Below are 14,554 nucleotides of genomic sequence, written 5' to 3'. Positions count from 1 at the left end.
TCATCGTTTTGTGAGTCAGCTCAGATTCATTTTTGTGCTGTTTACACTCCTGTGTGGTTATTGGCGTTATTTTTTTTCAAGATTGTGCACACTCCTGTGTGGTTATTGACGGCTTTTTAAAATAATAGATCAGCCTGTAGTTTTGCGCCCGTCCCATTTACTGTGTGCTATTGTCTGTGTTTTTTCGCACCTTCGTATTTCATCAGCTGCCCAGAATTGCGGTCGTAAATTAGAGAAACAACAGCTCGATGCTAACTTCCGCAAACATTAAGCTCTAGCGGGACATATTATGCGCTTTAAAACTGCCTTGTAGGCTAACAATGTAAAGATTCTTACGAAACATAGGTATATATGGCCTCCGCAATGTTTAATGTGCATTTCGCCTTGCTTGTCAGCTCCTGTGACTAAAGATTGCCTGTTAGAAGTTGATCGATATGAGATGAGGAAAAGACAAAGAAATAACACGTTTCTAGCTACTGTATGTCACAGGTGGATCACTCTGATTTTCTTATTGGAAAGTTCTCGCACGTCGTTGGAATACTATTTTGTTTGAAACCACTGCCAAGTAAGGCTAAACATCTTTACTATAATGCCTTCTTCCAGAGCCATATGAACTACTGTTGCCCCGTGGGAGCACGACCTCTGCTACTAACACAAATCGATTATTCCTGCTTCAAAAAAATGAAATTCGTACTCTGTAACGAACATCAGATGCTCGAACAGCACCTCTAGTCGAGCGCCTGAGTGTACACACGCTCCAGTGGCTGTTTAATCCCCGGTTGTTTTTAGCCTATCATAAAGAACAGAAACAAAACCAGTAATACATTAGGTGCAAAACGAATTTGGTTGGAAGGACGGTTCAGTTCAGATCCCCTGAACATTGGCACATATCATTTAGTGGCAGCAACAATGTATTTCAGATGCTACATTACTGCTTACTACATTCGTTAAATAACCTTATTCGCAATAACATGATGTGTCTCCATGGCCTGTTTCGTGTCTGTGTTAGTATTTCACCGATGCCGAAACGCGCTCTTAAATTTATTGTGTTCTCATACCTTACTCTGCTCTGATTGTGTTTACTTCGAGGTAGGCTGCTAGTCATTGATTGCTTTGAATATTAGCGCTGTGTCAACTGCGTGTGCATATTCTTGCTCACAGCGATTACTTGGTGAGTGACTTTATTAGTATTTTTGCAGGTTTTTGTTTATTAGCGTCTGCTGACGTACTTCGCTTCTTTTACCGCACTTGTCTGCTGGATTAAGGCGAAGTTAATTTACTGGTTTCTATTGCATTGCTTGTGCTGTTGTTCTTGAATTAGTGCTATGCCTGCCGCTGCTGCATTAGACTGTATTTAGAGCCGGTGAAGTTGCAGAGAGCAATTTTTCTTGAAATTCACCTCAAATTGTGTATTTGTTGACATAAAGGCGGTTTAGGTCAGTTCTATCTGTCACGTGGTCAGTAGTGCACTTTTATTTGGTGTGAAAAAGGTAAAAAGCAAACGATTACTACTGCCGGCCAGAGAAACTACAGCTTGTAAGCAGCGCGAGTGGGGACATGCTAGGAGTGAAAGTTTCCGAATTATTGGACTTAATACGGTTGATAATAATCAATCTTTTAATTCTAGCCGTTGACGAAACTTACCGTGAACTTCCAGCCATCACCAGCCAGCGGGCATTTTCTAGAGATTAAGAGCTGGACGCACCGCCTAATCATCACGCGTGCCGACTTGCACCTTTCATTTGTAAATTTTTTCGCACGCACGGTTTATGCAAGCCCTGGGCACTTCATATGAATGCGACACGTGGCTAGACGGTAAACTATACCCACGAGTTCTGCGCCAATTAGAGCGGTGGATTTGGATACCTGATCCGTGCGTGGCGTTTCGAAAGTGCCACGCAGGGATCCGCTATTCAAATACCTGCGTGGCGGTCAATGAACATGGGATTATTAATAGGATTACTCACAGTTTGTCGGAACCTACTGGGCCAATTAGCTTGGAATATTTGCTTTGCCTAAAATTATTAATTGGAGCTTAAAATTTAAAACCTCGTTCGATTGCTTGTTCTGCCCGCTTATGTTGCTTTAACTCGCAGAGAACGAAACGAGTAAAGAGAGAACACCCGCGAACTCAATTGAACGGAACTGTTTTCAGTAAAACGTCGCCATAGAAATGCATATAGAAACTTCAATAGGTGGTTCTCTTCGACAGAAACGCTTAATGACGCCAGTTCGTGCTGTTGACATATTTTGCGCATCTAATCTCGCTGTTTAAATTGATCTTAAAATGCTTTCTTATTTTCGTGTTTTTTATTATAATGGGGTTTAATATATTGTAGTGATCGGAACGTATCCCCTCCTTCCTTCTTCATATAATATTCCCGCTGTATCCCCCCTTTGCGGTAACATAAATAAATAAAAATAATGAAACTCTAGCATTGAAAAAATTCTGGTGCTTACAAAACACCAGAAAAAACTGACAGACGATTACGACACTTGGTAATTCAAGGTTTGAACGCAGCTCTTCACACGCCACTTGCCACCGCTGGCAGGTGGCATGCTACGCTGCAAGCCACCCCCCGGGATCTCCTCGAGTTAGCCACGTACCTTCCAGTTGTCCATTCCTCCGCTCTCGCTGTGGCAGGTGGCGTTTCGCTCTGCTGCTACCTGCCACTGTTGTCAGGTGGCGTGTTATACTGACAACGACGGCGCCGATGACTGCGGTGCAGAACGCAGGAACGGTCGCATAAGAGCTGCGTCCTAAAATGTTACTCAGGCTAGTGTTATTACTGCAATCAACATGAACAACCAGTTAAATAAGTACGCGACCCAGCATCTCAGGCACAAAGACACAACTTTAGAAAAGCAAGCCGTCGTGAAAGTAGTATGGCATGCTAAGTGAAGTTTAGTTGCGCAGGTGATTTGGATTGAGGAGGTAGCCGCAACTGTTGAGCGTGCCTCGCTCTTCTTCCTGGGAACGCTGGCTGAGTACGCACTCCTCACCTTTACACCTGAACGACAATAACAACAAGATATCACGCCTTACAGGAAGCCTGTAGACGGCACCTCGTCAAATAAAGTCGTTATCTCTCTCTCGTTGCGCAAACTCACCGATTGCTTTGGGGATCTCGCTTGCTTCTGTAGCGAAAGCTTCAATGGCCACGAACTCGCAATTTCGCCGTGCTCGCATTCCCACAGTTCTCGCACCGCACCACGTCACCAACCGCGTGACGAACCACGCGACAACAGCTAGGCAGACAACCAGACTAACCTGGATTGGCAATCAAGATTAACCAAGTCTAACCAAGCTATGCCTTAGCTTTCACTACATATATCCTGGCATAGCCGAGCTAAGCCACTGCAAATTTTTTGTATGCCTCTGTAGAGCGAAATGAAGGATCTGTTATTACTATCTAATAAGGCGCTTTCATAATCTTGCAGGAGTGAACATCGTTTTCCTTTGTAGTGCACTTCGATAAGTAACGCGACAACCCATGCCAGCGCCTAAAGTGCGTCACTACCATGAATGATCGGTCGAAGCAGATGTCAAAATTTTTACCTCACCGCTCCGTGTAACTTGCCGGCATATAGTATTTCAGACCAGAGAACCGCGATAGCCTTGTCCTAAACACGAATCGCACTGATTATAAAATGCTTTTGACGCTTATTCCCGGAGTTCTGGTTCCAGATTTGCGCTCGAACTTGCCACGGAATCTGCTTTGTACATGTTTATCCAAGCCGGGTTGTAGTTTCAACCTTGTGTGGGTTCATCTACAACGGTACCTTGAGAAATAGTGAATTTCGCCAAGTATTTAGCTAAGGTGACCAAACATTCCGCAGCACGTGTTTAAATAATTTGAAACTTGGCGACTTTGGCAGCCGAATACTACCGATCGCACATTTTATTCATGAAAGGGGCCTCAGTAGATTGGCTAATGACGCTGGGAACGAGAAAGAAAGAAGGAAGGAAGAACAAAACAAATGAAAAAAGGTGCAAGGGAGGGAAGGAGAGAGGAGGAAGGTGGAGGAAGGAAATGCAGGCAGGGCGGGTGGCAGGCAGACAGGCAGCCGGGAGGCAGGAGGGCAGGCGGGAGCAGGCATGCGTGCAGGAGAAGGTGGGCAGTACACCTCGTGAGTATCTGATGATTTACGCCCACTTTTTGCGACTCGACAGACTATCAACATAGTGCGCTTACATCTAGCAACATTATCTTCGAGGGAGGTACGTTGCCTAGCTTCACTACGCCACAGCTTCAATAAGCTGTTAAAAATGCTTGTGATCTCAGCCAAAGCGTGGAATGACTGCTTATAGAGGTGAGCTCGGAGAGTAACTTTGAATGTCGCACCTTTCGGAACCAAGGTAATCAATGCGCTGAACAGATTGAGACGGCTTAAGTCACCTCAATAGTGCAACGCGATAGCAGTGTGTTCCGAATGCGTTGCGCACGGATGGAAATTGATGAAGGCGCCGACATCTAAGGCACAGCGCGAGAGACGGGCATTGAAAAAGGCGGGATGTTCGGCTGCGTCGATGACGCTAGAAAACTATTTTTCCTGTAATCAAAACCTTTCGTGTTCGTTTACACGGCGGCACTTATCCGCTAAAAACATGCCTGCAGGAGAAGGGATTACTTGTGGCCTGGGGAGCCCACTGCTTCCTGTGTAAAAAAGGATGAAACGATTAACCACGTTTTCTTGGAGTGCTGGGGGCACAGTTTTTTTTTCTGGGACATCATCCAAAGGATTATTAAGAAGTATTTTCCGCTTGGCCTCTACGGCATTCAGTACCTCCTGATAGAAAATCAAGATAATGTACCTCACGATCTTGTCATGGCTTTGAGATTGCACAGTATATGGAGGAGCAGGATAGCGGTGTGTCACGCAGATCTGGAGGCACAGACAATTATAGAGTATTTCAAAGAAACAATTGCAAAATGAATTAAAGTAAACGAAGTTGAGGATCCGTCACCTGACTGACTTTCGTACATTGAAACCTTAAATAAATTTAGAGAATTTTAGCCTTTTTACGTCAGTAACAGGTTGGCTGGCGGTTCTTGCGTACATATTTTACGGTTTTGTTGGCAATAAATAAAAATAAGGCGGCGATGGCTTAGTGCTCTAATGATGTGGCTAGCGAAGCTGATCTCGCTCCACCGCGGGTTCGAATCCCACTTGCGGTTATAAAATGTTTTATTTACGCACCTATTTCTTACGTCATCCTTCCACCTGACGCTCTTGCGCCCTTTGCTACGCTTTCCTACCCCGGTAGCGATGCCGATACAGTCGCAATATCCCAGCTCCTCCGGTGGTGATGAATTTCCAAATTTGGCGGCGCACTATGATTGGTCCTTAGTGGTCACGTGACACCTATCACATCATCACTGTCACAACCAATCAGGAAATTTTCTTACATTCGGCGGAGACGTTTTAGTGTGGCGACAGCTCTAACGCTATCGCAATAACAATTCCTAATGAGGCGTTCGTTGCACACGAGTGCTACCAGGATAAGACCCAGTAAAGCGTGCTTTGTCTGCTTGAAAAGCATGCGCAATAAAGAAGCCGAGCTTCCGGTCCAGAACTAAAGTATGAAATTCTGATGAGCCCATAACGTGAATCTATTTTTAATTTTACTTCGCTCAACTCTATCCTACGCATGACACACACATGAGTCGAGGCTTTTAAATCAACTTTGACTACCACGAACTATTTTATGCGCACCCAATTTAAACAGACGCATGCCTTCAGTATTTCGCCTTCATCGAAATGCGGCCACCGAGGCCGTGAAGCGAGCCCTTGAACTCGTGCTAAGCGGCACAGACTTCTGGATAATGAGCTTTCGCGACTGGCGGAATCACTCATCGCGTCACTGAGGCTGTGGGTTTGCAGAAAATGTCACCCACCACTCCTTAGTGGTTCACTGGACTAGGCAATAGCAGATGGCATTGTGAATGCGTAACTTACGATCTGCCTTGAGAGGGAAGGTCGTTTTTCTGAGCCTGGTTTTAGCGAGGAATCTGTCGAAGATCGCTTTTTAGTATCCATGCATAGAAACATACATCGTGAGGCCGGTGAATAAATACCGGAGCGTTAGGAGAGGAAATACACGCTGCAGCGCTGGAAACAGTTGAATTAAAGGCTATTACGAGCTGCGGAACAGATAACTTTGTTGTAGGATACGGCTATTCCACATTACAAGTCTCAGCACCTCAAAAATGCAGTTGTAGTACCCCCCCCCCCCCCCCCCTTGATTGACTTCTGGTATCAATACTGCCCTGCTTTATTTTGGCATAATAATTATTAATTTTGTCGTTTAAATATCATAGCACGTGTTGTATCGGTACTTTTCGGATGTTTGTATGAAGGGGTCAGTGAAATTTAGTGACGCACTTAAGTATATTTCCCACCTGAACGCTCATCTCTCCATGCTTCTGCTGCTGCAGAGGTTTTTTTGTCGGCATGCGTACTATGCGTCACTTAAGCCGCACTAAATGACTTGGCTGCTTGCTAAGAAATACAGGAGAAAACACCAAACGTTTGATTCCGGCTGTGCTTCTTAGCTTGAATCAGGGGCCTTCTGGAGCTGGAGTTATCCCAATATTAACAGAACAATGGAAGAAGTGTGCAGCATTTCGGTGGTGTCGTTATGGTATGTTGAAACCGGCATTTATAAATCGTCATTTGCTTGAGCAGAGAGGTCTTGTATTGCTGCAAATCTTGGCTCAGCTTTCCTTAAACACTTTTCATACACGCGTGCTTTTCACACAGAGTGGTTCATACCCGTATAAGTTCTGGGCGATAAATGCCACAAACATATTGAGGCGTTATTGTAGTATGCTGCATAGATTCACTTGGTTTACTAAAGAAACGCTGGAAGAAAAAGGATACAAAGGATAAGCTTTTAAGAGTCACAACTAAGTTGGGCCCTTGGGTGCAGGCTTTACATGAGGGCTTTACACGGAGGAGAACTTGGGTTAAGTGCAAAGGACAACGATTGCCAAAGCAGGAAGCAGATGTACGTGGCGAGGTTCTCTTCCGAGAGGCTCCTCGCGTGGTGGTCACTAGTGTTAACTCCTTCCAAGAGAGAGTATGCGCTCCTTTTTTTTTTCTTGCGCTTGCCAGCGCTGTCTCCTCGAAGTGGTGCAGTGACCAGTGTTTCCTCAGTTCGCGTTACTGAAGCGAATGATGGTGCGAGATAAAAACAAAAAACAAAAGCGGTGGAGTGGTGGAGATTTCCTTCGTTAGTGCGTATTACGCCCGTTGTTTAATTACTGCGCAATTAGGGTGCTGGTGGACCTTCGGAGCCAGCCGCCCGCAAGGCGACAAACTTCTCGCGCATAAAGCCCGCGCGCCGCCGAAGCGGGAGCTGTCGGCGACAAGATAAAGGTGCGGACCGGACAAGAAGAAGATTGAGCGGCCGCCCGGCGCAATCTCGGAGTAGCCGGGCGACAGATCTTCGCCGGCGCGCACGAGAGAGCACGCGCAGGCTCGAGAGTTCACTCCCTCCGACAACGGAAAGCAAATGACTGCGCGAAAAAGAGGAGCAGACGGCACGCGGCGGGCGGGCGGAGTCGTTAATTTAAAACCTGCTTCTAATAGGCCCGCTATAAATCTGGGGCCGACCTTCCCAAGTCTTCCCCTTCTGCCCCCTAGCTGCGCGACTTTGGCGCCCCCCGACCGAAGTTGGTTCGCTCCAAGTCGCCCCTCCTAAGCCGCTGGGTACACAGCAGCAGGCCCCGGCGGCGTTCCTTTTTCGCCTCGACGAGGCTTTTCCGCCTTGCAGCGCGCCGCCGTCCCCCGGGACCCGCCTGGAAAATGGCTGTCCCCGGCCAAGTCCTAATCCTTTCTTTCTCCCAGGGTCACCAGCGCCTAGAGAGAAAAGCCTTGTTTCGTCCTCATCTGCTTCTTTGTTTTTTTTTCTGCTTCCCTCTCACCTTTGGCGCCATTTGTTACTCTGCCCTTCGCTCGTTCCGCGAGGGAGAAGAAAAAAAAAAGCGACAGTGCCAAAGTTTCGCTGCGCCTTCCTTACTCGCGAAGTGCCTGCGAAAGAGGAGCAACGAAAGAAAAAAAAAAGTCGCTTTGTTTCACGTGGAGCGTGTAGTTCCTTTAGCCAGGGGTTATCTCATCTCCGCTCTTCAGCGGCGCTCAGCGCGAGGGAGGCTGACAGCCTGGGCGGCCTCTGCTCCCGCGCGACCATCCGACGGCAAAGCCTGTGATTGAAGCGGGCAGAAATCGCTGGCCAGGAAATCTAATGCAACACTAACTTGCGAAGTTTGCCGCTCACAGGAGTGTTAACTGTCTTGGGCGCGGGCCCGTCTTTGGCGGCAGCTACAACGGCAGTGACCGCGAGAGACGAGGAAACAGAGTTTTCACCTCTTTGGGCGCCTCTTTTGCGCGACAGAATGCAAGCGCGCAAGGCCGTAGTGTTGAAGCAAGTTATCTTAGTCCTGATAAGAAAATATTCGTGCCATACGCGAAGAATGCCTGAAATTTCGATTCTCTTTGAGGCAATTGGTTTATGTTTTGCCGGGTGAAAGAGTTGATGGCACTTCAGGCCTAAAAACGGGGCCACCTTTTAGGGGTACCTCTTATGATCGAGGTACCTGCCCTGCAAATGATCAACATGTTTGCAACAATATATAAAAGGAAACCTGCACTTCATCCGCGTCGTTTCTTTTCAGTGTCTTGTTTGTGAACACAGCGAACAGCGTAAAATGAACGAAAGCTATCTAGCCTAAATTGTTGTTATTTTAAGAAACATTCGTCACTGCCATCCAGATAATGATATGTTAGAACGCGGGAACCGACGCTGCCCAGTTTTTAGTTCTTTACATATAGAAAAAGGGTGTGTAAAACATTGTGTTTCTTAAAATTGGGTGCTTGACTGACAGAAAAAAGGCCTGTAAATAATAATACTGGACGCTGCTTAAAAAGACTGCACCTTAAATGGGAGGAACAAAATGCAGTACCAGCCAATTTAGGAAAGCACTTACTGTGAACTGCACCATATAATTGCGATGTGTTTCACTGATGTATCGCAAGAAGTGACTTTTTCACTGGAAAAGGGGCATGCATGATAAATAAAGCGAGAAAAACGACACTTCATACGGCACATAAATTTAGATAGTAGCGAAAGTGAAAGACAAAAAAATGGAAACAATGGAACAATGGAAGAAGGTGAGCTTAACATTGCAGCAACCTGGAGATTTTTGTGATATGCATCTCTGATCATATCGTGATTGTCACGTCTGATACTCAATAAGCAGTGCTTGACCCCCGCAAAACTTGCAGTAAGTGACATTTCAGACGTGATGTGCCAACCCTGCTCTGCCTTCCGCCCCTCCCCCCTCCGGCTTTTTCCATTAAAAAAAACAAAACAAGTAGAAAAAATGAAGACAGATTGGTTGTTTCTTCGCGAGTCTCGGCTGAGCAACTGATTTAGGTCCGATCCCTACTACCGAGATGATTTTCATAAGGCCCGAGCTGTAAGTCATGCCACTAGAAATAACACGCGGTCGTTCAGGATTGATTTCACCTTGTTAGCAGAGATAATTTATTTTGCGACTAAATTGGCACTGCAATGTGATGGACTTCAATCCGTCGCGTTAGAAAGCCAACTCCGTCGTCATATTTTCTCGTGTACTTTTGCAGCATGAAAACCCTCAGCCCTATTGCAGGGACATCGAAAAGACAACATTAAATTCAAGCCGCCGCAGTAGCTCAGTGGTTATGGTGCTCGGCTGCTGACCCGAAAGGCGCGGGCGCGATCCCGGCCGCGGCGGTCCAATTTTGATGGAGGCGAAATTCTAGAGGCCCGTGTGCTGTGCGATGTCAGTGCACGTTAAAGATCCCCAGGTGGTCGAAATTATTCCAGAGCCCTCCACTACGGCACCTATTCTTCCTTTCTTCTTTCACTCCCTCCTTTATTCCTTCCCTTACGGCGCGGTTCAGGTGTCCAAAGATATATGAGACAGATATTGCGCCATTTCCTTTCTCCAAAAACCAATTATTATTATTATTATTATTATTATTATTATTATTATTATTATTATTATTATTATTATTATTATTATTATTATTATTATTATTATTTTAGTGCAAAATTAACGATATTAGGACCACAAGACTGTAAACTGCTGTCGCCAATCGTCTACCTACGTGGTTGCTGTTGGACGTATACGACATTTATAATGTAAACCGCATGAAATTAGATTCGTAATCTCTTCGACAGACAGACGAAGTACGTGCAATGTGTACAAAAATTCAATAGTTATCGATTTTTGTTAGTTGGCTTACACACCGACTGATGACAGTTCCTTCGAAGATCCCAGTTTCGGCTCCCATAATGAGCACGCTTAATCGCGCGCTCGTATTGAACTTTCATAAGCTTTTTTGGCGCCGTCTTGCTCATTTCCTAGGTACTACTACGCTCCGTAGCCATTTCACAGGCAGGGGGGAGTTACGCTAAGCGAGCGAAAAAATTTGACAAGGGCCTTGCACAGGGGTGCACACAACTGTCATGCTGAAACTGGCGCCAACCGCGTCGCTTTTATCGAGGAGGTGGTTGCGCACTCTGTGTTTCTCGTTCTTCTTATGTGTTGTCATTTTGTATTGAGCTCCAAGGTGCTCATCATGCCGCAGCTTCTAGCGTTTCATAATTGCGGTCAGGGGTCGAGGGGAAAAAGAAAACGGTAAATTATTTTTATTTTGTGCCGAAGTTACAGCACTTGCTCAGACATGCTCATTTCTAGGATTTAGGTGAATTTCGTAATATTAATATTTATCATAATCTCAGCAGACGAGCATTTCTGCACGTCTCATCCATCGAAATACGACCGTCTTTGCAAGCAATGTAACCAGTGAACTCGTGCTCTGCAGAAACTCGCCCCTGCTGCCAAGCCACTACAGTTACGGGACTCCAGTAGGCACAACCTTAGTCTTCCCGTTAAAAGTTTTCTCGCCCTTTGAGCGTTTGAGCGCCTTTGAAACTCAGGGCAAAGTGTGACGAGGGTCCTTCGAGCAGGCACTTCTAGCTGGGCCGCAGTGGCGAAGACCAAAATCGAAGGCAACGCTAGATACATGCGTCGAATCGTGAGCGCGTCAAAAGGGACGATATTGTATGGGTACGGTAAACTGCGGTACGGCATAGCATGGCATGGCAGGGCAAGACATGGTATGCTATGGTATGACATGACATGGCATGATATGGCATGATATGGTATGGTATGACATGGTCTGGTATGGTGTGGTATGATATATGATGCTGTATGGTGTGGTGTGGTGTGGTGTGGTGTGGTGTGGTGAGGTATGGTATGATACGCAAGGTTTCTGTCCTGAAGCGCCGCCGCGGTGGTTGAATGGTTATGGTGCTTGGCTGCTGGCCCGAAAGACGCGGGTTCGATCCCGGCCGCGGCGGTCGAATTTCGATGGAGGCGAAATTCTAGAGGCCCGTGTGCTGTGCGATGTCAGTGCACGTTAAAGAACCCGAGGTGGTCGAAATTTACGGAGCCCTTCACTACGGCGTCTCTCATAGCCTGAGTCGCTTTGGGACGTTAAACCCCCATAAACCACAAAACCCCTGTCCTGAAGCTTCACATTGGGGGCGGGAGGGTGTTCGGAAGACTGTGTAATAGAGAGCTCAGGATTCATTCTAACCATGTGCATTCTAACCACGTGATTTTCCACTCCACAGCAGACGCGCGTGTTTAGTGCGCTAGCACTCAAGACTACATTCATGGAGAAAGTTTTTTGTCGTTCTGGTCCTCTGGTTAACAGGTGTTCGCCAGCTGCCACGATGGGCAGGTTGTGATGACGTCACAAGGTGACTAGGAGGCAGGTGAGCCACCTGATTTTCCGCTAACAACGCCACCACCGCCACCGAAGACGGCGGAAACGCCGGTGAATTCGGACTTCCTGCAGTAAGGGAGCCGACTTATATGCATGCATACGACTGCACTAAACACTGTGTCATGTATCTACTTGTCTTCATCCATAACAAGAAAACGCACTCAACTCGCAGAATACACTTGATACATACGACTTTCATCGCATGCAATATCATGAATAACAAAGAACAAGATAAACAGTGCAAAACCAAGATAAACTACGCAAAACAGTGGCCACACAGTGCTAGCTCGCCTAATTAGCATTTGGCCTAACTTCGCCAATCGACCGTCATATTTTGCATTTCGAAACCCCCCCTCCGTACAACAACTTGTTCGAAATGCTGCGAGGTCGGGATTTGGCCTGGCGACAACGAATACATCGTAGGCGGGGTGAACGGAGCAATGTGATGAAGGCAGGAAATACAAAGTGACAAGTGACCTAAGTTGCATTAACATACAGGGCGTATCCCCAAGAACAGCCCAGTGGGCAAACAAGTCTAGTCCAGCGAGTGCCTCTCAGCACGGAGCCCTAGTGGCCGACGCTGGCGCTTTTATCTCGGGAGGACTTCTTCTTCGCAGGAAGCATAAAGGCCGGCTTTTCCTTTTCTCCGGGAAAGAACGAGTGGCTGTTAACGGAAGGAAGCCGTCTCAATCAATGCGCGCCGCTTGAGGGACAGCAAGCACGGATCCTTTAACGCGGTGCTCAGTTTGCTCTTGTATTGGGCGTCGGCTGTGTTTCGGAAGCAGAAGAGGCGAGTCAGCCGAGGAGAAGGGGCAGTTCCCCTTTGCCGCCGCTCGATTTCGCTTTGAAGCGAGCGCACTTAGGAGAGCACTGGACTCGTTGGCATGGATGGAAACTGCGCCCAGTCGTGGGTAGCAAAGCGAAACTTTCTCTTCTGACGATCTGCACGCCTTTCTGTATTATAACGAAATGTGCCACTGACACTCAAAGCGCTTCTCGGGGAACCTCCTAGAATGAAAAACGGTGAAGGTACAAAAAAATCAAGAAAAATAGAAAAACGGTCCGACTTTATTTGGAAGAGGAATATTGAAGCGAAGCATTTTAGCTCAAGCTCGCCGGTGATGAAGGCGAGCGAACGTACGACGGCTAGCATGCTGGTGGGAGGCGGATGGGCCTGGAGGGCGATAGTCAAATGAGACGTTTAGAATAAAAGAGTGTGGAAAAGCATGACGATTTGAGGAAAGGAAAACTGCATTGGACTGTCTCACTTGGAGTGGGCCTTTCAACCGCACTGGATGAAGCTAAGGCATTGGACAATCTCTCCAGAGCCATATAAATGCCTGAAAGTGTTTCGTAAACATCAATTACGCACTTTGAAAAAGAAAACGTGGTTGCTTGTAATACATTGTGTTTTTTGTTTTGCGTCTTCCGCGTCTCTGCGCTGCTCCGAAGAAAAAAAACTACAAGTGTCTAAATTTAATGAATACTACCTGTCTAATCACTGCTATTCAAGAAATACACCCCGTCCGCCGTGCAGCCCTCCAAAACCCAGCCTGTTTCCGCTTTAAGGGAATGGCAAGCGGCGACTCGAGCATGCTTCCTTTTCACCTATGTTTTCTTTCCAGAATGCCGAGCATTTTCTAAAAAAAAAAAGAGAGCACTTTGCGCGTTCGCGGTAGATGTAATATACTCACGAGAAGCGGCTTAAGCTCATGGAGGAGCAAATGTCGACCCATTAGCAACAAGAGCCGGTCGCCCACACGTGTTCCTCATGCCTGTGAAACTGTTCAGCGTTTCGAAAGCTTTGCTAAAGGTCATGTAATGGGGCAAAGTGGAGACGATGCTGTTCGCAGATTTTGAATGTTCGGGACTAGTGACACGTCGTCCCGTCGCTACAGAGAAAGCGAAGGGTACGATAACGGTGACTCGTGACGACAGCAAACCGTTTCAAGTCGCATAAGCTTTAGCAACTGGACCCGTGATGGGGCTAGGCCTCGCTTATGCGTGGCCTAGCGCTCACAACCGCTGCACGGTTTTAGCGGGACATGATACGAGCGGATACACACGGGAGTTCCCGACGACTCCTGGGACACGACAGAACAAGCAGCGTGCTGGCGCTCCCGCCGCGAAGGATCGCGGGAAGGAACGGCCGGAGGAGAGGGCGGAAGCCAGCTTCCGGCCCCGCGCGCGCGCGGAAGAAAGCGGGCGTCCGCGCGCAACTTGCGCGCTCCGGGGACATTAGCCTAAAAGGAAGTTGCTGTTCCCCTCCCTGTTCGTCGCCGCGCTGGGGGCGCATGAAATATTCAGGCCACAAAGTCTCGGCCACGACTCCGCAAACGCTCGCGATTCAAGCCTCGGGCTGCACAGAGCGCGGTGTTCGCCGCTCGTTCGCTCGCCCCTTTTGCAGTGCCGGCCTCGTCTGAGTACTCTTTTTTTCTTTCTTTCTGCCTTTCGGCAAGGCGTTAGTGCAGCGGTCAGCCGCTTACGCAGAGAGGTTAATTTTCCCCCAAGAAGTCGGGTTCGTAGGTCGAGGTCGCGCGCGCCTGCTTACAAACGTGTTTTCGAGTGCATGATCCCGGCTTAGGTTGCCGAATTGTTTACGCGAACACTTGTGCTGCCGGGAAGGTCGACACTGCTTTACAGCAGCGCAATGTCAGAACTGGGATGAAAGCTGAGCAATGTTTAAGAAAGTAAGAAACATGTCGCACTT

The 14,554-nt window shown here is 47.3% G+C and overlaps 1 protein-coding gene across 7 annotated transcripts in view; it reads left to right on the top strand.

Annotated features, from left to right (window-relative positions):
• LOC144128781 (uncharacterized) overlaps positions 1-14,554 on the top strand; it is a 221,445-nt gene that overhangs the window by 85,082 nt on the left and 121,809 nt on the right. For 2 of the 7 annotated variants that reach the window (XM_077662481.1, XM_077662480.1), the window contains exon 3: positions 11,773-11,915. The exons of 4 other annotated variants lie outside the window; for them this stretch is intronic. The gene's annotated coding sequence lies outside the window, so the exon portion shown is untranslated. The remainder of the gene's footprint in view (positions 1-11,772; positions 11,916-14,554) is intronic. One more of the 7 variants, XM_077662479.1, reaches the window with a different exon arrangement.

The sequence above is a fragment of the Amblyomma americanum genome, chromosome 4 (genome assembly GCF_052857255.1).
Source record: "Amblyomma americanum isolate KBUSLIRL-KWMA chromosome 4, ASM5285725v1, whole genome shotgun sequence".
Classification (NCBI taxonomy): domain Eukaryota; kingdom Metazoa; phylum Arthropoda; class Arachnida; order Ixodida; family Ixodidae; genus Amblyomma; species Amblyomma americanum.
Note: the sequence above shows the minus strand (reverse complement) of the source record. Positions and strands in the feature narration are given on the sequence as shown.